The 23935-nt window shown below is 45.9% G+C and overlaps 1 protein-coding gene across 4 annotated transcripts in view; it reads right to left on the reverse strand.

The window, feature by feature from the left end:
• The window catches only part of CSNK1G2 (casein kinase 1 gamma 2), a 146412-nt gene that overhangs the window by 113445 nt on the left and 9032 nt on the right, over positions 1–23935 (reverse strand). Inside the window, exon 1 of one of the 4 annotated variants that reach the window (XM_030217725.1) lies at positions 1053–1073. The exons of 2 other annotated variants lie outside the window; for them this stretch is intronic. The gene's annotated coding sequence lies outside the window, so the exon portion shown is untranslated. Of the gene's footprint in view, positions 1–177; positions 198–1052; positions 1074–23935 lie in introns of those variants that run through there. One more of the 4 variants, XM_030217724.1, reaches the window with a different exon arrangement.

A 23935-nucleotide genomic window follows, 5' to 3' on the forward strand; every position in this document is an offset into this window, starting at 1 on the left:
ATCTATCTATATACAAACACACATACATATGCATGCATTATAAACACCTACCGTCAGACCTAACAGATAAAATACAGCAATAAAACTACTCACAGCTTACTGGACCAGATACATAAATATACCCTGCCAAGTATGTTTTTACAGCTCTATGCCTAGTGCTGAGAAGTAATAACCTACCTTGTGCACTGCATGCAGGGAACCCCTCCCCCCCCCCCCCAAAAAAAAAAGACCAGGTTGTGACACAAATAGGGAGAGGTCTAGATCAAGGGCACATGATCCTATTTCACAGTAGATACCTGTATCTTCCTCTAGACATGAAAACGATAGAGAGAGAGAGAGAGAATAAAAAGCTAATTCTGTAGGTGAACAAAGAATACTGCTAGTGCAATTCCCTCATTTCTTTCCACAGAGAGAATCCCAATTACAAACATTTCTGCAAAACATAAGGTAGCTACAGGAATTGAGTAACATGTTTTACTGCCCAAAGCCACAAATTTTACTAAACATTTAGGAACACAAATTCAAACAGAGTGAGTCTTTCTAATCTGAACCTTCCTCTTGTGTACAGTGCCCTGCAAATCATCTGATGAGAAAACACAACTGTGGTGTCTCCTTATCCTGTTCTGGAAAACTAGGCCAAGCAGTGTGAACTTGGCCTAGGTTCATGGGGGGGGGGGGGGGGGGGAGGACAGAGATTCCCACAGGCAGTAGGATAAATTTATATAGACATGTTCTAAAGTTGACAAGCATTTTGAGCATACAATTTAATGTACAGCACCCTTCTTCCATGCATTCCCTCCCGAAGGGCCACAAAAAAAAATGCTCTTTCCTCAGGTTCTCTAGCAGACTCACCTGTTAACGCCAGAATTCTCTATTGGTATGGCAGTTTGTAAAAGATGTAGGGGTGAAAAAAAAAATAAGAAGTCCAACTGTGCTCAGATTACAGTTTGGACAGCAGAATGTGTTAGAACTGAGGGGAAGGGCAAGGGATGAACAGACAGAACACATCCAGGAAAACTAGACATCTAGCTTGGTAAAATAAACCTGCTCACTTTGACTTCCTTGAGCTGTCAAAATCAGAGCAGCCTCCCTTGGACTGAAAACTCTTACATCCGGATGGCATATGTAGTTTGGCTGAGGAAAACAAGATGCACAGATTATATTCTCAGTTGTATATATGTGCTATTTCTATGGAAAAGTACCCACATGAAAGGAAATGCAAAACTGCACAGAGTGAAAGTACACAAAAACTCTCTCATTGAAGCTTGGTGCAAAGGATGCAGATGAGAAGCACCCACAGGCCTTCACTAGAAACACTAATATTTAGGCATAATGGTTCAAACTGGAGGTGGATGCCAGCTTGGGCATACAAGAACCAGCAGGCCAGCATTCAAAACATGGAACTACACTGCTACACATAGAGGTTTATTTTCACAGCACTCAACACTTACAAAGTTGCATAAGCCTAAGTGCTTTGAAAATGAGCCCTGTTGTGATCTAGTGCTACAAAATAACACTTTAGCCTACTCAATAGTACCTAAATAATTTTAACTTGGTATTTATAACCTGCTTTACTGACAAGTTCTAAGCGGTTTACTACTACTAATCATTTCTACAGTGCTACTAGACGTATGCAGCACTGTACACTTAAACATGAAGAGACAATGAAGAGACAGTCCCTGCTTGACAGAGTTTACAATCTACATTTAACAGTGTGTTATCAAAAGATTAGCTAACATTAGCTAGTAATAACTTACAGTGGAACTGTTCCGTATAACTAAACAATATTACATTACATCTTATTAACTAGCTAGACATGGTTGAGCATAATTGTTGTTTATGTAAGATCATATTTAATATGAAACTTTATAGGCTTTGGAACTCAGTCTGTAGACCCTTTGCCATTTTTATTGGGAGAAGTTTAGGTTCTGTGTGAATGTTCTGCTAGGTTTAGCAGGTGGTTTCGTGTTTCATCTTCCGTGTCTTGTGTAGATGTGGGGCTAGTTTTCCTGAGATTGGTGAGCCAAAGTGTTTCTGGAATAACCAATTTTTAACTGAGCATCTGAAATGCAGATAGTCTGTTATTAATCTTATGTCTCGTGGCAGTTAAGTTCCAAAGTTTTGCTCCTTTGCCTATAATTGTCATTGCAAGTATTCTTTCTTGAGCATTCTTGTGAAGTTGGTATAACCAGTTTGATTTCCTTTAAGGATATTAGGGTTCTTTTCTAAATTTTTTTTAAATTTCTTCAGAAACCTCAGTAGTTGACTTTTCAGATAAGGAATTCAGCATTTATGACTCACCAAATTTTGTCATCAGTTTCACCAAAATAATTCAATATACATTTTTATTAATATTTTTGCAAAAGGTTTTTTTGGAATATTAAAATAATTTAAAGCTTAACTTAGCTTTGAGAAAGCTCAAGTGGTTTAACTTGATTTAAGATTAGGACCCCTTGCCCACATGGGCCATGTTTCACTCCACAAAAGTTGCTGCTTCAGAGCATGGTCCTTCCAAGCATTTCTTCTCTCAATTAAACAAAAAAAACACGCTCATTAAGTTCTTTTAGGTAAGACTAAAATTTCACCTTCCATAGTATCACATCTGTACCATTCTGAACTACTGGAATGTATCCAAGCACAGCTCACTGGGTGGAGGAAGTCAAGGCCCCTGAATAATGACTCTGCCAAAGTCCGAAAGGATCTGGTTAGCATGCCCACTCTGTAATGCTATATATATATATATATATATATATATATATATATATGTATATATATAACAAAAAAAAACAATAGAGTGATGACCATGTTGCTAGCCCACAGACATCTTCAGGAAACACCACCCGAGACTCTGCCAAAGAGGACGCCACCCCAAGTTCAGTGAGCTCTCAACCTGGGAGGCACTCTTGTTCCTGTAAACGTAGGTGGCCTCAATGGCCTCCTTAATTCAATGTGCAATGGAGGCCTTGTACATGAACGAAAAGAAAATGTTGATCTGAGAGATGAAATTTGTTAGTTTCCTGCAAATACCTGAGCAGAACTCTGTGGACATTCAGCTTGTGAAGCCTTCTGGTAGTAGTCTCCAGCCCAATTCACTAAAGCTTTTCTCTTATTCTGCCTAACAGATAAAAGCTTAGTAAATCAGGACTTACAGACATCTTGTCAGCTCTTTATGGCATGCTAAACTAACTTATAGGTTCAACATTTTTACTATTTTATCCTGAATAGAGAGTAAAACACACACACACAAATGTGCGTGTACCAGCCCTTGAGGAACTTATGTACTCTGCTGAAGGTGGGACCATCAGTTTGAGACATCAACATTTTTACTGTGGGAATGGAGGAAGGGCAACAGGAAACCTCACGGACACTCACCAGATCAATAGGAAATATACTGAAATGAGAGCAACTCCCACTTCATTTGTTCCAGTACCATCTAATGGCCATCACTCCTCCGCCCACCCCAACCTCCCAAAAGTCCTCTGGACAGAGGATTCACTGTTTTCCAGAATTGCATTTCCTTGTTAAATGCTGTGCAGAGAGCACAACATTTTTATAAATACCACTGCTCAACACCATGCCAGGTTTTATTTTGCACTTTATCGGATATTCCCCGGGGGGGGGGGGGGGGGGGTGGATGGATTATTTTTATTCTGACTAGAAAGATGACCTACAGCTTAGTTTCCCACCTACTCAGGTGGGAACAAATAAACTCACAGTAAAAACTAAAATGTCTCAGACTTTATACAGTGAAGAATCACTTGTGAGTGGGGTGGGGGGGGGGGGGTGTCATCATCTGAGAGAGGGTGTGTCACCTAGAAGATGCCTCTAGACAAGCCCACATCCCATCTGCTTAGTGACTCGATTGATTTTCATGTTTCACATTTCAGCCTGAGCAGCTCAGAAAGGCAGAACACTGAAATATCAGCAAATGCCATTCTGCAGACGCTAACAATTTCCTTCCTCACTTACTTTCCCACTTTGACTCAGTGGCTGAAGTCCCACCTTTGTCTTTTTCATCCTGACCAAGTGCAAATGCCTTTCTGTTTTGTGTTAGACTAATAATTCTACTGGGACACTGTTCTTATAAACAGCAGCTACCCACCATATAGGTCTGGAACCAAATTCACAAGTTTTTGACTGAGAAAAGCCATGGGAGTCCCCAAATCATGTTTACTTTTATTTACATCATCACTTAAAGCTATAAAAACAAAATTTTATTAAAAGCAGTGTTTCTCAATTGTGGCTGCTCCATATGAAAAAAACACTCTGCTAAAAGGAGAAATTAGATATTACATGAATTTTCTTTCCATTAGTCCTTCTTACTATTCCAGAACCTCTGGGATAGTTGTGTCCATCAACCAGCAGGTGGAGATAGAGAACTGAAAATTAAGCTGAGACAAATTTCTCTTGGCACCCAGCCCAGCTCCTTAATATTTACATAGACAAGCAGCAAGCAGTAAGGAGAAACTCAGAATAAACACAACAACCTTAAATAACTTGCTCACCTGGCAATAACCAGATGAGCAAACATGTGGATCTCTCTCATCTCTGGACAACTTGCAGAGAACAAAAGATATGCAAGTAGAACCATGCAAGGTGACAGTTGTTATTTGACCCATTACATCACACTAACTAAATGTCCCAGAAATCTCAGGCAGGCCTCTGGAATAACGGAAAGAAAATTATCAGGTAAGATCTAAATTCTCCTTCCATTACATAGCTTCACACTACTACAGAACCTGTGGGATGTTTAACAGCAAGCCCTAGAGCAGGGGTAGGCAACTCCGGTCCTCGAGAGCTGCAGGCAGGTCAGGTTTTCAGGATATCCACAATGAATATGCAGGAGATAGATTTGCATACCATGGAGGCAATGCTTGCAAATCTATCTCCTGCATATTCATTGTGGGTATCCTGAAAACCTGACCTGCCTGCGGCTCTTGAGGACCGGAGTTGCCTACCCCTGCCCTAGAGAGTGAGGCATCCTGGCTCCGCTACCCTGAGGACCGAAGCCCCAAAACTAGCTCCCCAGTGCACCGCAATGTCGATCCTGTAGTGCTTGGCAAAGGTATGCACTGTCGACCACGTTGCCACCTTGCAAATATCCAGAGACAGTAGTCTCCGCTCAGGATGTCACTGTACATCTTGTAGAATGAGCCCACAAGGCCTGAGAAGCCTGCTTCCCCGCAGGTAAATAAGCTGATGTAATAGACTCCTTCAACCATCTAGCAATTGTGGTCTTGGAAGCCATGAGGCCAAGCCGCTATTTACCAAAAAGAACAAAAAAAGTCTGTCTTACTTGTAAAACTCATTCGTGACTTTCAGATACCTAATGAGGACTCTACACGTCAAGGAAAAATACTGAGCATCTTTGTCCTCTCTGCGAAAGGATGGAAGCTCCACAGATTAGTTGAGATAAAATGCTGATACCACTTTTGGAAGAAAGGAAGGGACCATGTGCAAGAAGACCCCTGCCTCTGAAAAGTAGAGAAAGGGATCCTGAGAAGACAGCCTGAAGCTCCAATACCCTACGTGTCAACGCAACAGCCACAAATGCTGTTTTTAGCATAAGATCTTTCATGGAGGCCTCCCGGAGTGGTTTAAAAATGAGGCTTTTGAAGAGCCTGAAGGACTAAATTAAGATTCCACTCTGTACACAGTATACAAAAGTGAGGCCGTGAGAGGCGCACTCCACATAAAAATCAAATGATATCTGGGTGAGTTACAAGAGATGTCATCTTTTCTGAAGATCTGCTTAGAGAAAGACTAGGATGCGCGCAATCTGAGCAGAGAAGGGAGAAAGTTCAAGCTCAGACCAGCTCTCGAATGTCCTCCATGCCCTTGCATACACCATGGATGTACAGCATTGAGTGGAGGAGTGGCCTAGTGGTTAGGGTGGTGGACTTTGGTCCTGGGGAACTGAGGAACTGAGTTTGATTCCCGGCACAGGCAGCTCCATGTGACTCTGGGCAAGTCACTTAACCCTCCATTGCCTACCGCATTGAGCCTGCCATGAGTGGGAAAGCGTGGGGTACCAATGCAACAAAAATAAAATAAAAAATAAAAAATTCTGAGCCTGGAGCACGGTCATAATGACCGAATCAGAATAACCTTTCATCTCAATCAACCCTTTCAACGGCCAAGCCGTAAGTTCAAAGGAGCACATATTCTCCATGAACACTGGACCTTGTTCAGCAGGGCGTGTACCTGCTGAAGACAGTAAGTATCCCTGTCCAGCAGTCGAATCAGGTCCGCACATCATGGACTCCCTGGTGCAATGCATCCTACCATGGGCCAAGAAGGGAAGACATACAGTAGATGTATCTCTAGCCAGGGCTGCAGTGGGGCAATCAATCCCCAACAAGCCCGGTTTTTGTGACACCTGAAGAACTTGGACATGGGAAAATTAAGTTCTTACCATGATAATTTTCTTTCCTTTAGTCATAGCAGATGAAGCCATTACGTATGGGTTGTGTCCACCAACCAGCAGGGGGAGATAGAGAGCACTCAACTTTTCACAGTGCCTCATGGCCAGCTAGCTCCACTGCCTCTTCAGTATTTGAAGCTTCCAAAGCAGTATGGCAAACCGCAATGGGAATAACATGAACTTTCCTCACAGCGAACGATGGCCCCTTAACAAGAGCATGAACTCAAAAAAGGAGGGAATGAACTCATCCTCCTGGAGGGAATAAACTCGTCCTCCACTTTGTATAAACGAAGGGAATACTTGCATCCTCCTGGAGGGAATAAACTCATCCTCCCAAAACATGAACTGGAGGGAATGAACTCATCCTCCTATAACTGTAACAAGAATCCTGAAGACTGTTTTCCGACTCCCCAAGGAAGGAATATAACTTCAGGAAACAAGAACAGCACCTAAAATCAGAATCCCTGCAATACAGACAATCATACAGGGAGGGCTCATGGCTTCATCTGCTATGACTAAAGGAAAGAAAATTATCATGGTAAGAACCTCATTTTCCTTCCTTGTCATCAAGCAGATGAAGCCATTACGTATGGGATGTAACAAAGCAATCCCTAAATAGGGTGGGAACAAGCCACACCACGCGCTAGCACCTGTGCTCCAAAACACGCATCCCTCCTGGCAGCCACATCCAGCCTGTAATGTCGGGCGAAAGAGAGCTTAGAAGCCCATGTTGCAGCACTGCAAATCTCCTGAAGAGATAGTGCTCCAGTTTCCGCCCAGGAAGAGGAAATCGCTCTTGTGGAATGTGCCTTAAAGGCTTCAGGCGGAGCCCGGCCAGACAGCAGATATGCTGAAAAGATAGCTTCTTTGAGCCAACGGGCAATAGTGGCTTTAGACGCTGAAGACCCTCTGCGAGGACCTGCAAACAGCACAAAAAGATGATCAGAGGTCCTGAAAGAATTTGTAATTCGCAGATACTGCAACAGAGTCCTGCGCACATCCAAAAGGTGCAACTGCCCAAATGAATCTGGAAACTCCTCCTCAACAAAGGAGGGAAGAAAAATAGGCTGGTTTAGGTGAAACGCTGAAACCACCTTAGGCATGAAGGAAGGCACGGTACGAACAGTGACCCCTGACTGAGAATTGCAGAAAAGTGTCTCTACAGGACAGCGCCTGGAGCTCTGACACCCGTCTCGCCGAGGTAATGGCCACTAAAAAAGACGGCCTTCAGTGTCAAATCTTTCTCTGAAGCACGCCGAAGCGGTTCAAAGGGAGCCCCCTGAAGGGCCTTCAATACTAACCCCAGGTTCCAAGCTGGACAAGGTGTCCGCAGGGGAGGACGGAGCCGAAGTACCCCTCTAAGAAACCGTGCCACATCTGGATGAACAGCTAAGGACACGCCTTCAACCTTGCCACGCAGGGAGGCCAATGCTGCCACTTGCACCCGCAGGAAATTATAGGCCAAGCCTTTGTGTACACCATCCTGCAAAAAGTCCAAAATCAGCGAGACAGGAGCCCACAACGGAGAAAGCACTCTTGAAACACGCCAGTTCCAAATCCTGGCATAAGCCACGGAAGTGGAGCGCTTACGGGCCTGCTGGAGAGTGGAAATTACCTTATTTGAGTAGCCTTTATCTCTCAATTGCGCCCTCTCAATCGCCATGCCATAAGACCAATGCGGCAGGCGTCCTCCATGGCAACCGGTCCCTGTGAGAACAGGTGCGGAACCAGAGGTAACGGAAAGGGAGCCTCCAACAGCATCTGTCGGAGGTCCGCATACCAAGGCCTCCTGGGCCAATGAGCACCACTTCTCCTGGATGCAGCCGAATCCCCAGGAGCACTCGCCCTATCAAGGGCCACGGAGGGAAGACATACAGCAAGCCCAGGGGCCAGGGTTGAGCCAAGGCATCCAACCCGGCAGAGCGAGGATCCCTCCCATCTGCTGAAGAAGCACGGGACTTTGGCATTGGAACTGGTCGCCATAAGATCCATCACTGGCTTGCCCCATTTGGCACATATCTGCAGGAATACATCCTCTACTAGTTCCCACTCCGCTGGATCGACCTGATGCCTGCTTAGATAGTCAGCTTGCACGTTGCTCTGACCTGCAATGTGAGCTGCTGACAGGGACTGTAGATGCAGCTCGGCCCAGTGGCAAATTTGTTTGGCCTGTGCGGCTACAGCTCTACACTGAGTGCCGCCTTGTCGATTTATGTAGGCCACTGCTGTCGTGTTGTCCGACATCACTCGGACAGCCAATCCTTCCAGGGCCACTTGAAAGGCCAGAAGAGCCAGAAACACCGCTTTCAACTCCAGGCGGTTGATAGACCACTCCGACTCGTCGGGTGTCCACAGACCCTGGGCATGCTTCCTCTGGCAATGTGCGCCCCAGCCCTTCAGGCTGGCATCTGTCACCACTAGGCACCAATCGGGGAGCGCCAGTGGCATTCCCCGCCGCAACATGCTGTCCGAGAGCCACCACTCCATACTGAGGCGGGCCGCAGGGAGCCAAGAAAGTCTGCACTGATAATCCTGAGATACTGGAGACCATCGTTGAAGTAGAGAATACTGTAGAGGTCTCAGGTGCGCTCTCGCCCATGGCACCACTTCCAAGGTGGCCGTCATCAATCCCAACAGCTGGACAATGTCCCAAGCTCGCGGGCGGGGCATCCTCAGGAGCAGACGGACCTGATTCTGAAGCTTGCACCGCCTTTGTTCGGGAAGAAACACATAGCCCGAGGCTGTGTCGAACCTAGCCCCCAAATATTCTAGAGATTGCGAGGGGGTCAGGTAACTTTTGGCCATATTGACGACCCAGCCCAGAGACTGAAGGACTGAAACCACTCTGGCTGTAGCTAGATGACTCTCTTTTTCTGAGTCTGCTCTGATGAGCCAGTCATCTAGGTACGGGTGAACCCGGATACCCTCTCGCCTGAGAAAGGCAGCTACTACCACCATTACCCTTGGAGAAGGTTCGGGGAGCTGTGGCGAGGCCAAAAGGCAAGGCCCGAAACTGGAAATGTTTTCCCAACACCGCAAACCGCAGAAACTTCTGGTGCGGGGGCCAAATTGGTATGTTCCTGACTCAGAGGCTGTAATTGCCCCATAGCCCTGGCAACCTTCAAAGGTCCCTCGGGGTCAGCCCATTGAGCCGAAATAAGCTCTTGGATGGAGTCATGCAAAGGAGCAGGCTTTCTGGTACTAGCCATCCTTGGATTAACAGAGGATGCTGTGCCACTCCCCGGATCTTCAATCGAGAGGGCTTGTAAAGCATCTAAAATAAGCATTGGCAGCTCATCGCGGTGGAAAATCCTCACCACAGACGGAACATCAAGCTCCTGTGGCAATTCTGCACCCGACTCTGGCTCCTCAGCCCAAGAAGTTCTGCCAGACCCCTCAGAATCCTCATAGCCCGACCACGGGGGAGGGGGGGGGAGGGGGGGTGCGCCACACTCAGAAGGGGAACTAGCCCTTCTGCGTTTATCAGGAGGATAAGTAACAGGCAAAGCCAACTCCAAAAGGCCAGGATCCACCGGGGGGCAGGCAGAGGGTCCGAATAACCCTGTGGATGAGCTCTTTTAAGCATGTACGCCCTATGCAGCATTAAAACAAAATCAGGGGAGAAAACCGCTCCCTGACCGCCCGGATCCTGCCCAGGGCTATCAGCTCTATTATTAGCCTCACTCAGAGGACCCCCCCCCCCCCGGATTTAGGGCTCTCCGTCGCAACGGAGGCTGCGCCATGTGGAAAATCCAAAATGGCGTCCGCTTCCAGCTCAGAGCGCAACAGATCGCCGCTCGCCATGACCGGGCCGGCTCTACCGTCTGCACAGCACGAATTACAGAGCCCCGCTGCTGATTTGCGCTTGCCACATTTAGAACAGCGCTTTACAGTCTCCGCAGCCATCGCCGAAAACGGCGGTAAAATTCAAAAAATGGCGGTTCGCGCCAAAAACGTCCCGATCGCGGGCCCACCCTGGAGGAGTCAGAAAACACTATTACCTTACTAGACCGAATATCACAGCTCCGGTCCTGCAGAAGCATCTCAAGAAAAAAAACCTCTTTTCCAAGATCGCTGCGCTAAAGCGCGACGCAACTTTAATTATTATTATTTTTTTTTTTTTAACGCTGTGAGGAAAGCAGAGGCAAAAGAGGTAAATAAAAACACTCCGGAGGCTCAGATAAGTGGGAAAGGCGAACCAATGTGCCTGCATCCACTGAGTGGGAAAGGACAGGGAAAGCAAGCTAATATGTCCACATCCATGGGGGCATGGGTAAGGCAGGGAAAGGGCTGACCTATGTGCCTTCAAAGTGAAGCTGCTATAGCCTCTAACACCCCGGCTAACAACTGGCAAGCCAGGAGCCACCCCCCGGCAGATTTTTGATGGAGCTCGAAGAAGCTGCAGCCACCCTGCTTGGGGAGATAGAGAATACTGAAGAGGCAGTGGAGCTAGCTGGCCATGAGGCACTGTGAAAAGTTGAGTGCTCTCTATCTCCCCCTGCTGGTTGATGGACACAACCCATACGTAATTGCATCATCTGCTTGATGACAAGGAATCTGGAATTCCTTTTCGCTGCCATGAAGTCCAGAAGCGGCAAACCCTATTGGTCCACCATCAGCTGTTCCCCATTCTCCTGGGTCCATGGAGTGCCTGCTGAGAAAGTCCACCTCCACATTCTAGGGACCAAGCGATGTAAGCTGCCGAGCAGAGAAAAAGTTTCTGTGCTCATGAGATAGGCATGTCTGAAAGTGGGACTTGTGACCATATTACTGACCATCGAATCAGTACCATCTGCTGTCTCAAAATCGAGAGCCCCCTGAAGACAGATGAGCAGAGGCTTTCAGCTTTCCCTCCGGCAACTGCTATGGCTTACTTTCCCCCAATTCATTCACCAAGTTACTGAGATCTTCTCCAAATAGCCACATGCCCAAAAGGGCAGTTTAACCAGACGTGACTGACCCTGTATCTGCTGTCCAATGCCAACCAGAGTTGCTGATGTGCCATGACAGCCAAAGACATACTGCATAACATGTCAAATAGCATCCACCAAGTAGGTCAACTCCACTTCCAGCTGGGCATATGGCTCCTGTCTTGTGTTGCATACTGCTGATGCCACTTCAAACATGCTTTTCTCACGAACAAGCTGCATACTGTTGCTTGAAGGCTCAAAAAGGCCAGTTCAAATGTGTTTCAGCAAGCCTTTTAGCTTCCTATCTTATAAGTCTTTTAGGCTAATGTCCCCTTCCACCACAAAGGTAGCCTTCATGGGAACTGCCATAACAAGGGAGTTCATCTTGGGAAGCTGCAAATTTATCCTTTCTCCTCTGGAATCAATGGGTAGAGGCGAGTCATGGCTCTTCCCACTCAGCCCTGCTTCTGTTGAGAGCCATTCTGCTATAACCAGGTCCTGAATGTCTAGATGTATCGGGAAGGCCTTAGAATGACCTCAAAGCCCCCTCATGATTGACAAAGATGTAACTCCTAACAACAAAGTAAAAGGTTCTTCAATTGAAAGCACCGCCAGTGCCTCAGAAATAAGAGTACTGAGCTCCTCTTTATGAAACCTGTATTTTCGGATCATCCCCCTCCTTGGGAGGGAGCTCTACCTCCTCTAATGGCTTCCTTAACGATGGCTTCTCTGAACAGACTGAGGCCACATCATATAAGGAGGGAGAAGCAGAGATATATCATCTGCCCACTCCTGGAGGTCTAAACAAAATCCCTTAGGAGCTGAAGGGGAAGTGGGGCGAGAAACTGAAGCACCATACAGCAACTCTGACTGTCCCTGTTTCAGTAAATAGGCCTGTTGTAAGAGCAATATAAACTCTGGAGAAAACAAAGATTGCAATGCAGCTGAATGCTCCGTCAGGCTTTGGTGCTATAAAATGGCAGCTGTGCTCCATGCGTGATCAGACAGAGGCTGTTCCTCACTGGCAGTCAGCTCCAACAAAATGGCAGCTGTTCATGCGCTCTCCTGCATCAAACTGTGCACCAGCCCTGTTGGAGAGCCCAAAGTCCCTGGCACATTTGGATGCTGCGCCAAATCAAAAAATGTTTCCTCCATTTCCTGCGCGATTCCTGGCTTGAACGTACTGCAACACCCCGACGCCAGCGGATCCCACAGTGGGACCACCAATTAACTGCCTCTGCGGGAGTCACCATTCACCCCGACTGTGCAAAGTGGTGAGTCAGGATCCCTCCCCTGCATCAAGTAGAACTTGCAGCCCCCCCCCCCCCCACACACACACACACACAAGCGGCTCAGTCACACTTTAATCGAACTTTCCACTGCTGGCTGCTCCCCCCAAGCTCGGGAGCTAGATGGTAGAAAGCCTGTTCTCAACCACTGAAAAGGTAAGGGGGAAGAAAAGCAGCCTTCATTCATCAACTAGCACTTTCTTACTATAGTGGGGGGGAGGGATTTTGTATTTACACTTTCATAGCCTTTTTCAGCTGTAGCTCAAGGTGAGGTTTATTCAAGGCTTATAACTTAAGTTTGCACCTGAAGGAACAGAAGGTTAAATGACCTATTCAAGATCACAAGGAGTTGCAGTGAGATTTGACCAGGTTCCCCTGGTTCTCAACCCTGTGCTGTAAACATCAGAATATTCCTTTACTCCTTGCAAAGGTAATACTTAATGGAAAAAGGTATCAATGTGGGCTACCTTTAAGACATGTTATTTTACTGTTAACCCTAGTTATTAATAACTAGGTCTTATTGCATAAAATGGGACCTGTACTAAAATAGCATGAGTTTGTGGTAAAATAACCCATCTTTACAGCAGCAACAATTAGATTTTGTCTGCTATTGTTACTTTGTAAACTTCCTGATTTTTTATCAACTTCTTTTTTGTATTTCCACTTCGAATTCTTATTGGAGATCTAGCTGTATATAGTACTCTTGCAATGTAATATAATAATTTCTCCTCATCTTGTCCCTTTCCCTAAAGTGTATCAAATGGTTAATGCGTGACTGAATGCGCACTAACAATGCAGAGGTTTGATACGTAACTAATTCCCGTGTTAACTGGACACTGCAACTTATACTAACATGCAGTACAGTACCACACAATAACTGTTAATGAAGCAGATAACACGGAGCAGTTGGCATTATGCATAGTAAGTTGAATTACTCTTAATTCTATGGGAAGAGGCTGCACATGACCCCCAACCGTTAATGCAGAGGCTTTGCAGATACCGCACATAAATTCTGGCTATTAAAAAGTGCAGTAATTGCAAAATTTTTAACACAGCTTAAAAAAGGGTGTCTCAACCTCATTGTATAGGCTTTGACTTCAAACTTCACCATCACATCTAGAACAGCTAATGCAATAACAACCTTCAAGCAGAAGAAAATGCTTCTTTCCCATTCTGTCTGCCTGGCCTGTTGGAGTAACCATAGTAGAGGGCTTGAATTACCATTTCCCTATTTCTGCTCTGTGAGGGTGCTAGGCTTGCGATAACCATAATTTTACTTTCACAGCTAAGGATCTCAAAAGCTGACCATGGGAAAATTAGGTTCTTACCTTGGTAATTTTCTTTCCTTTAGTCACAGCAGATGAATCCATTAACTGATGGGTTGTATCCGCCTACCAGCAGGTGAAGATAGAGAACACTGAAAAACCATAGTGCCTCTTGGACGGCTAGCCCCAACTGTCTTCAGTATTTGAGATTTCCAAAGAAGAGTGAACCATAAAGGTATAACAACATAAACTTTCCTCATAGCGAACAAACACCCCAGAACAGGAGCAATAACCATACAAAGGAGGGATGAACTCAACCTCCTGTAGTAGAACATCATGTAGAAATTTTGAGAACTGGTAACCAAATTCTCTCAATGAGATCTATACCTGCATTGAAAGATCTGAACAAAAAAATAAGTCAGACAGGGAGGGATCATGGATTCATCTGTTGTGACTAAAGGAAAGAATATTACCAAGGTAAGAACCTAATTTTCCCATCCTTGTCATCAGCAGCAGATGAATCCATTAACTGATGAGATGTACAAAAGCAATCCCTACTTAGGGTGGGAACAGGCCACACCGTGAGCAAGCACTTGTGCTCCAAAAATAGCGTCCTGCTTCGCTGCAACATCCCTATAATGTCGGACAAATGAGAGCTGAGAAGCCCAAGTAGCCGCACTACAGATCTCTTGAAGAGTGTGTGCACCCATTTCAGCCCACGAGAAGGAAATCGCTCTCGTGGAATGCACTTTAAAAGCTTCAGGCGGAGACCGACCTGAAAGCAGATACGCAGAAAAAATGACTTCCTTGAGCCAACGGGCTATAGTGGCCTTAGACGCTGGACCTCCACGCCGAGGACCTAACAACAAGACAAAAAGGCGATCAGAAGTCCTGAAGTAATTTAACATCTGTAGATACTGCAACAGCGCCCTGCGGACATCCAGAAGATGGAACTGCCCAAAGGAGTCCAGGAACTCTTCCCTAGAAAAGGAAGGAAGAACAATGGGCTGAAACCACCTTAGGCACATTAGGGAACACAGGAGCTCAGAGGGCCAGGGTTGAGCCAGCGCATCCAACCCCGCCGAGTGAGGATATCTCCTTCTGCTGAAAAAGCGAGGTACTTTGGCTTTTGCACTTGACGCCATTAGATCCATTCCGGGAGTCCCCCATTTGGCACAAATCTGAAGAAAAACTTCTTCTGCCAGTTCCCAATCCGCCGGGTCGATTTGACGCCTACCGATTTTGGCTTGCATGTTGCTCTGACCTGCTATGTGAGCTGCCGACAGAAGCTGCAGATGTAGCTCGGCCCAGTGGCAAATCTGAGCGGCCTCCGCGGCCAGGGCCCTGCACTGAGTGCCTCCCTGACGATTTATGTATGCCACCGCTGTCGTGTTGTCTGACAGAACTTGGACAGCAAGCCTCTTCGGAGTCTTTTGAAAGGCCATAAGAGCCTGGAATATCGCTCTCAGTTCCAAGCGATTGATGGACCACCCCGCTTCCACGGGTGTCCACAGACCCTGAGCATAGCTTCCCTGGCAATGCGCTCCCCAGCCTAGAAGGCTGGCATCTGTTATCACCAGGTACCAAGAAGGAAGTGCAAGAGGAATTTCTTGGCGCAGCATCCTGTCAGGGAGCCACCACTCCATACTGAGCCGGGCCGCAGGGAGCAACGTTAGTCTGCGTTGATATTCCTGGGACATCGGAGACCATTGTTGAAGCAGGACAATCTGCAGAGGCCTCATATGCGCTCTCGCCCAAAGCACCACCTCCAAGGTGGCCATCATCAACCCCAGCAGCTGGACAAAGTCCCAAGCTCGCGGGTGAGGCATCCGCAGGAGCAGACAGACCTGATTCTGAAGCTTGCACCACCTTTGGTAGGGGAGAAAGACAAACCCCAATGCCATATCAAACCGGACCCCCAAATACTCGAGAGACTGAGAGGGGGTCAGGTGACTTTTGGGTATATTGACCACCCAGCCTAGCGTCTGCAGGACTGCTACCACTCTGGCTGTGGCAAGACGACTCTCGGTTGCCGAATCCGCTCTGATGAGCCAGTCGTCGAGATAAGGGTGAACTCTGATACCCTCTCACCTGAGGCAGGCAGCTACGACCACCATTACCTTGGAGAAGGTACGGGGAGCTGTGGATAGGCCGAAAGGCAAGGCCCGAAACTGGAAATGTTTTCCCAACATCACAAAGCAGAGGAACCGCTGGTGTGGAGGCCAGATAGGAATGTGCAAATATGCTTCTTTTAGGTCCAGAGACATGAGAAACTCTCCTGGCTGAACCGCCGCAATAACGAAGCGCAGGGTTTCCATGCGAAAATGTCTTACTCTGAGGGCCTCGTTGACTCTTCGTAAGTCGAGGATCAGTCTGAAAGACCCACCTTTTTGAAGCACGACAAAATAAATGGAATAGCGGCCGCAGCCGCGTTCGACGGGAGGCACCGGGACCACCGCTCCGAGGTCTCCTCTACCACCACCCGTTTTACGGCAGTGCTGCATTGGGACTCCACAAACACGTCTCTCACCGGGGCACTGAATTTCAGTCAGTAACCTTCTTTGATCAGGTCCAGGACCCACTGATCCGAGGTAATCTTGGTCCACTCCTCTAGAAAGAGGGAAAGACGTCCTCCTATTGCAGGCATGGAGGAGTGGACCGGCGTCCCATCATTGTGGAGGACGCCCCTGAACTCCTGGCCTTGACCCGGCCCCTGTGGAACGTTTGTCCGAGTGAAAGGAGTTCCTCTGCTGAAAATGGGTACGTTGAGAAAATTCAGCAGTGTATCCTGGGCGATACCTGCGAGCTTCACGGAAGCGAGGTCTGGAAGAGGAGGGGAAACACAGAACCTTTGGAAGAAGGCCTCAGCCTATCCTCAGGTAACCACTGGGGTTTAGAGTCCCCTAAGTCTTTCACAATCTTCTCCAATTCCTCTCCAAATAACAGGAGGCCCCGAAAGGGTAACCTCACCAGCCTTTGCTTAGAAGCCATGTCAGCCGCCCAATGCCGCAGCCAAAGAAGGCAGCGGGCAGAAACCGACACAGACATCTGTTTAGCTGAAGCTCTGACCAGATCATAAAGGGTGTCAGCCAAAAATAACAGGGCTGACTCCATCTGCGGGGCAACCTCAGAAAGGGGACCCGCACCATCGGCGGGCTGTTCCACCGCCTGCTGTAGCCAGGAAAGACATGCCTGGGCTGCATAAGAACTGCAAATAGACGCCCTCAAGGCAAGGCCCGCAATTTCAAAGGACCGCTTCAGCGCGGACTCCAGCCGCCGGTCCTCCATGTCTTTCAAAGTGACCCCTCCCTCTACTGGGGGAGTGGTCTTTTTTGTCACCGCCGTGACCAACACATCCACTTTAGGCATCCCCAAAGGGGCCAAGTGCTCCTCACGCAGAGGGTAAAGATAACCCATAGCCCTGGCCACTTTCAAAGGCCCATCGGGGTCAGACGACTGAGCAGAAATAAGCTTTTGGATGGAGTCATGCACCAGAAAGGTCCGAGTAGGCTTCTTAGTACCCGCCATCCTAAGATTAACAGAGGCGGCCTCGCCTTCAGCAGGATCATCAATTGAGAGGGCCTGCAAGGCATCAGTAATGAGAAATGGCAGCTCGTCGCGGTGGAAAATCCGGACCGCATTGGGATCATCCAAATCCAGTGGCCAACAGACACCCTCCTCTGGATCATCCGTCCCTGAGGGCCTGTCAGACCCCTCAGACTCACCACAGCCCAACCACGGGGGGAAAAAAGGATATGCGCCACTTTCAGACAGGGAATTTACCCGTCTATGTTTAGCGTGTTTCCAACGCACGGGGGAGGAAATAACACCTGAAGCCATCCCCGGGGCCTCAGCACCCGGAGGGAAGCCAGGATGAAACGCACTCTCACCTCAGAAGACTGCGTCAACGAGCTCCGGTCAAGCTGCACAGAACCAGAATCACTGGAAAAAGCCTCAGAACAGCCACGCAGTAAAAGCGCTCTTTTTTTTTTTAACGCAATGAGGAATGTTGGAGGCAGGCAGCAACAGAGGGACTCCGGGAGGCAGGGGGAATGGGTAAAGCAGGGAAAGGGCGAACCTATATGCCTTTAAAGTGGGCACCACCAGCCACAACACCCCTGCTCAACTGGCAAAGCAGAGGTGCCACCCCAGGCAATCTAAAATCCAGGAGCTGATCAAGCTACGTCCACACCTGCTGGGAGACCGAGAAATACTGAAGGCAGTTGGGGCTAGCCGTCCAAGAGGCACTATGGTTTTTCAGTGTTCTCTATCTCCACCTGCTGGTAGGCGGATACAACCCATAAGTTAATGGATTCATCTGCTGCTGATGACAAGGAAGTAACATTTTGGATACAAACCAAGTACTTCATGAAATGGCATAGTCTCTGTATGTTGGGGGCCAAGCAATGGCAGGGAGGTCTAGTGATCATAATCCCAGATAGTCATAACAGAATATATCATGGAAGTAAAGACTTCTAGCCCAGTTCTGTTACCAACTCTGTGACGTTTGACAATTTAATAATGCACAATTCATAATTTGAATACTGTAATTACATTATTTCTCGCATGATGAAGCTTGCTAGCAGCATGGACAGCCATCAATTCTAGTCCTGACTGTACACACACTACTTAGGCTAAAGATTCATAAAGTGTATAAAAGACTAGATGTACATGTGGCATGGCATTTTGGAAAGGATGTACAAATCAGTATTGAGACGTCAAGACTGGGATGTCTCAAGTTCTGCTAGTATTTTAGAACTGGATCCGCCAATGTACAGCCTGATCTAAAATAGATGCAGAAAAGAAGTGGAGGTTACCTACAGCACGAACATCCATTTTAGACAAATATCTAAAATATCAATGAGCTAAAATGAATACACCTTTATGTGCCAGCACATAAATATTCATGTTGCAGAATAGTAACAGGTTTATCTTGGCCATTTTTGAAACATTTCTTTTTTCCTATATCTGTCACAGAGGCCAGTATCCCAAGTTGAGAACTGCTCAACAAGAGCACTTTTCTGAAACACAGACATTACACATCGATGTTAGGACATACACATTCACATCTCGTCTGAAATGGGGAATATATATTCATTTTTTAGGCCTGCCCTAGTCTTGCCTGAAATAGGCCCCCTTGACATTTGCATGTTCTTCAGTTTTAGATATGATATCCTGGTTGGTAAAATCAGGACAAGACATTTATGCAATATGAATGTATTGCTGCTGGTTTATGCATGTCTAAAAACACAGTGACTTATGAACTCAAAGTTTATATCAGGGGAGTGGAAGGGGTAGGATTCCTCTTCTCACACATTTGAAAGGAACTTGTATCTTTACACTGATTTTTTTTTTTTAATCTGAGCACACAGGACGACTTCTCTAACAAAAACATCATAAATGAAAAACTATGTTGGGAGACAGGATGAAACTGGTCAATACTACAAAAGATCTCAAGTCGAAGCAAACATAGTCCAGTCATCCATCAATCAGCCAGGTGAATGACAATTGGATATTTCCTGTGTCTTTTAGACCTTAGTCTCATTTGTTTTACTATTTTAAAACCAATTCTCACTGCAAATTACAAAGCACTAAAATGCAAAACATTAAAAAAAAAATGTAGCTAAGCATTAGAACCCCCCCAAAATATAAAAAAAATCTCATGTAGCATAGAATTTAAAAACTACACAACCCAAAAGCATTATTAAATATGCCACAGCATCATTAATAAAGCCAAAACCAACAAAATAAATACAGAATAAAAACAATATATAACTAAATGAATAAAACGTTACTAACTGGCACCTCCACTTAGGTGTGCTGATGCCGTGTGCTGGGTACAAATTCAATAACAGCAACTGTGCACCAAGATGCCATTATAAAATATTAGTGTAAGTCGGCATAGGCACATCTAAATTTAGGTGCAACCATCTACACTATTTATTTAGATTTTGCTCACACTTTTTTCCAGTAGTAGCTCAAAGGTGAGTTACATTCAGGTACTCTGGGTATTTCTCTGTCCCAGGAGGGCTCAGAATGTAAGTTTGTACCTGAGGCAATGGAGGGTTAAGTGACTTGCCCAAGATCACAAGGAGCAGTAGTGGGATTTGAACCAACCACCTCTGGATTGCAAGACCAGTGCTACTACTACTACTATTTAGCATTTCTATAGCGCTACAAGGCGTACGCAGCGTTGCACAAACATAAAAGAAAGACAGTCCCTGCTCAAAGAGCTTACAATCTAATAGACAAAAAATAAAGTAAGCAAATCAAATCAATTAATGTGTACAGGAAGGAGGAGAGGAGAGTAGGTGGAGGCGAGTGGTTACGAGTCAAAAGCTCTAACCACTAGGCCACTCCTCCACTACTATGTCAATAGCAAGTGTGAATGAGTGCACCTACATGAGCCAAATGGCATAAGAAACAAGTATTCCGTAAGTTACGTGAGTCACTTGAAGACACGTCCACAGTTCACTCATGTATATCCTCCCCATCCGTAGTTATGTGCTATAGCACTTAAGGCACCATCTTACAGAATAGCGCCTAGAGCACATTTGTGCATAACTACCAATTTCACTGGCACCTATGATGCATTTAAGTGATGTGTATGTCTAGGTGCCAATTTATAGACTTAACTACAAAGTGTATAAATTCTTCTAAAATGGCATCAAGTTATTTACAGCAAACTCTTCGGGTATGGTGTAAACTCATTACAAAGCATAAGATACTATCAACTTGCATAAAGAAGGTAAATTGTATAAAGCATTTTTTCACATGTAAAATATTTGATTTAATAATCTGTTATTCTGCTCTTTGCAATCATCATCAGAAACAAAGAAAGAGTATTAGTTTAAAACAATAAAAACTGCTTCCTAAACTTCAAATTATAAACCTACTCTCTTGGACTCAGCATGAAGGTAACATAATGAGGCATATTTTCAAAGCCTTCCAAAGTTCCATAGAAACCTATTGAACTTTGGAAGGCTAAGTGCTTTGAAAATGAGCCCCTATAGTAACATAGTAGATGATGGCAGAGAAAGACCTGTACGGTTCATCTAGTCTGCCCAACAAGATAAACTCGTATGTGCTGCTTTATGTGTATATCTGACTTTGATTTATATCTGCCATTATCTGCCATTTTCAGGGCATAGACTGTAGAAGTCTGCCCAGCACTAGCCCCGCCTCCTAACCACTAGCCCTGCCTCCCACCCCCGGCTCTGCCACCCAATCTCCGCTAAGCTTCTGTGGACCCATTGCTTCTGAACTGGATTCTTTTATCTTTATCCCATGCATTTTTGAATTCCGTTACCGTTTTCCTCTCCACCACCTCCTGTGAGACGGCATTCCAAGTATCCACCACTCTCTCTGTGAAAAAATACTTCCTGACATTTTTCTTGAGTCTGCCCCCCTTCAATCTCATTTCATGCCCTCTAGTTCTACCGCCTTCCCATCTCCAGAAAAGGTTCGTTTGCAGATTGATACCTTTCAAATATTTGAACGTCTGTATCATATCACTTCTGTTTCTCCTTTCCTCCAGGGTATACTTGTTCAGGTCCGCAAGTCTCTCCTCTTATATCTTGTAAAGTAAATCCCGTACCATTGTTGTTGTTGCTTTCCTTTGCATCGCTTCAATTTTTTTTACATCCTTTCGCAAGATACGGCCTCCAAAACTGAACACAATACTCCAGGTGGGGCCTCACCAACGACTTATACAGGGGCATCAACGCCTCCTTTCTTCGGCTGGTCACACCTCTCTCTATACAGCCTAGCAACCTTCTCGCTATGGCCACCGCCTTGTCACACTGTTTCGTCGCCTTCAGATCCTCAGATACTATCACCCCAAGATCCCTCTCCCCATCCGTACATATCAGACTCTCTCACCGCCTAACACATACGTCTCCCGTGGATTTCTGCTCTCTAAGTGCATCATTTTGCATTTCTTCGCATTGAATGTTAATTGCCAAACCTTAGACCATTCTTCTAGCTTCCGCAGATCCTTTTTTATGTTTTCCACTCTCTCTTTGGTGTCCACTCTGTTACAAATCTTGGTATCATCCGCAAAAAGGCAAACTTTACCTTCTAACCCTTCGGCAATGTCACTTACAAACTGAATTGGCCACAGAATTGGCCACAGCACCGATCCCTGAGGCACTCCACTACTCACCTTTCCCTCATACGAGCGAATTCCATTTACCACCACCCTCTGGCGTCTGTCCGTCAACCAGTTCCTAATCCAGTTCACCACTTCCGGTCCTATCTTCAGCCTGTCTAGTTTATTCAAGAGCCTCCTGTGGGGAACCATGTCAAAAGCTTTGCTGAAATCTAAGTAGATTACGTCCATAGCACGTCCATGATTAAATTCTCCGTTCACCCAGTCAAAGAATCCAACGAGATTCATTTGGCACGATTTACCTTTGGTAAAACCATGTTGTCTCAGATCTTGCAACTTATTGGCTTCCAGGAAATTCACTATCCTTTCCTTCAGCATTGCTTCCATTACTTTTCCAATAACCTAAGTGAGGCTTACCGGCCTGTAGTTTCCAGCTTCTTCCCTATCACCACATCCACCATTCTCCACTCCTATAGAACCTCTCCCGTCTCTAAGGATTTATTAAACAAATCTTTAAGAGGACCCACCAGAAGCTCTCTGAGCTCCCTCAATATCCTGGGGTGGATCCCGTCCGGTCCCATGGCCTTGTCACCTTTAGATTTTGAAGTTGTTCATACACACTCTCTTCTGTGAACGGTGCTATATCCACTCCATTTTCATATGTAGTTTTGTCAGTCAATCGCAGCCCTTCTCCAGGATTTTCTTCTGTGAAAACAGAACAAAAGTATCTGTTTAGCAAATTTACTTTTTCTTTATCATTTTCTACATAGCGGTTCACAGCATCTTTCAGTCTCACAATTCCCTTTTTAGTCTTCCTCCTTTCACTAATATACCTGACGAAATTTTTGTCACCCCTCCTTGCCTTTCTAGCCATTTGTTCTTCCGCTCGCGCTTTTGCCAGACATCTGTCTCTCTTGCCGTCTTTCAGTTTCATCCGGTATTTCTCTCCATGTTCCTCTTCTTGAGTTTTTCTGTACTTCAGGAATGCCAACTCTTTAGCCTTTATTTTTTCAGCCACTTGCTTGGAGAACCTTACTGGTTTCCTTTTTCTCTTGCTTTTATTTACTCTCCTTATATAAAGGTTTGTAGCCCTATTTATAGCTTATTTCAGCCTGGACCACTGCCCTTCCACTTCTTGTTCGTCCTCCTAGCCCATCAGCTCCTTCCTCAGGTATTTCCCCATTTTACTAAAGTAAGCACGCTTGAAATCCAGGACTTTTGAGTGGCCGCCCTCCACTTCAGCTGTCATATAAAACCAAACCGTTTGATGGTCACTACTGCCCAAGAGGGCAACCACTCAGACATTTGACACACTATCTCCATTTGTGAACACCAGATCCAGTGTCGCTCCCTCCCTCGTGGGTTCCATCACCATTTGTCTGAGCAGAGCACTTTGAAAAGCATCCACGATCTCTCTACTTCTTTCCGATTCCGCAGACGGAACCTTCCAATCTACATCTAGCAGATTGAAATCTCCCAGCAACAGCACCTCTCTCTTCTTTCCCAACTTTTGAATATCTGCAATCAGATGTTTATCTAGTTCCTCCAATTGTGTCGGGGGTCTGTAGACAACACCCACGTGGACAATTCTAGGTAACCATGCTGTGACAATCATGAAGTCAAGGCTGGCTCATATTTCTTCAGTTTATTAGCCAAATACTCTGTTGAGACATTTGTACAGCAAAAGGCTAACTTTAAAACAAATTTCTTGCTTCCACTGGAAGCCAGTGTAACCATAAAGACTAGAAGTGGCTGAACCTGGCACTTCAGACCCACGAGGCAGCACACTACGCTGTTTTGGAGCACTTGTAATCTCTTTAAAATTGTTTGCAGCGGACCTACATAAACAACATTACAACAGTCTGTTTTAAAGAGCACCATAGCAACTGTAATTTGAATAGATGAAACCTAGCTAGTCCCGATTAACTGAGAATCCA

Source organism: Microcaecilia unicolor, chromosome 11 (genome assembly GCF_901765095.1).
Source record: "Microcaecilia unicolor chromosome 11, aMicUni1.1, whole genome shotgun sequence".
Lineage (NCBI taxonomy): Eukaryota > Metazoa > Chordata > Amphibia > Gymnophiona > Siphonopidae > Microcaecilia > Microcaecilia unicolor.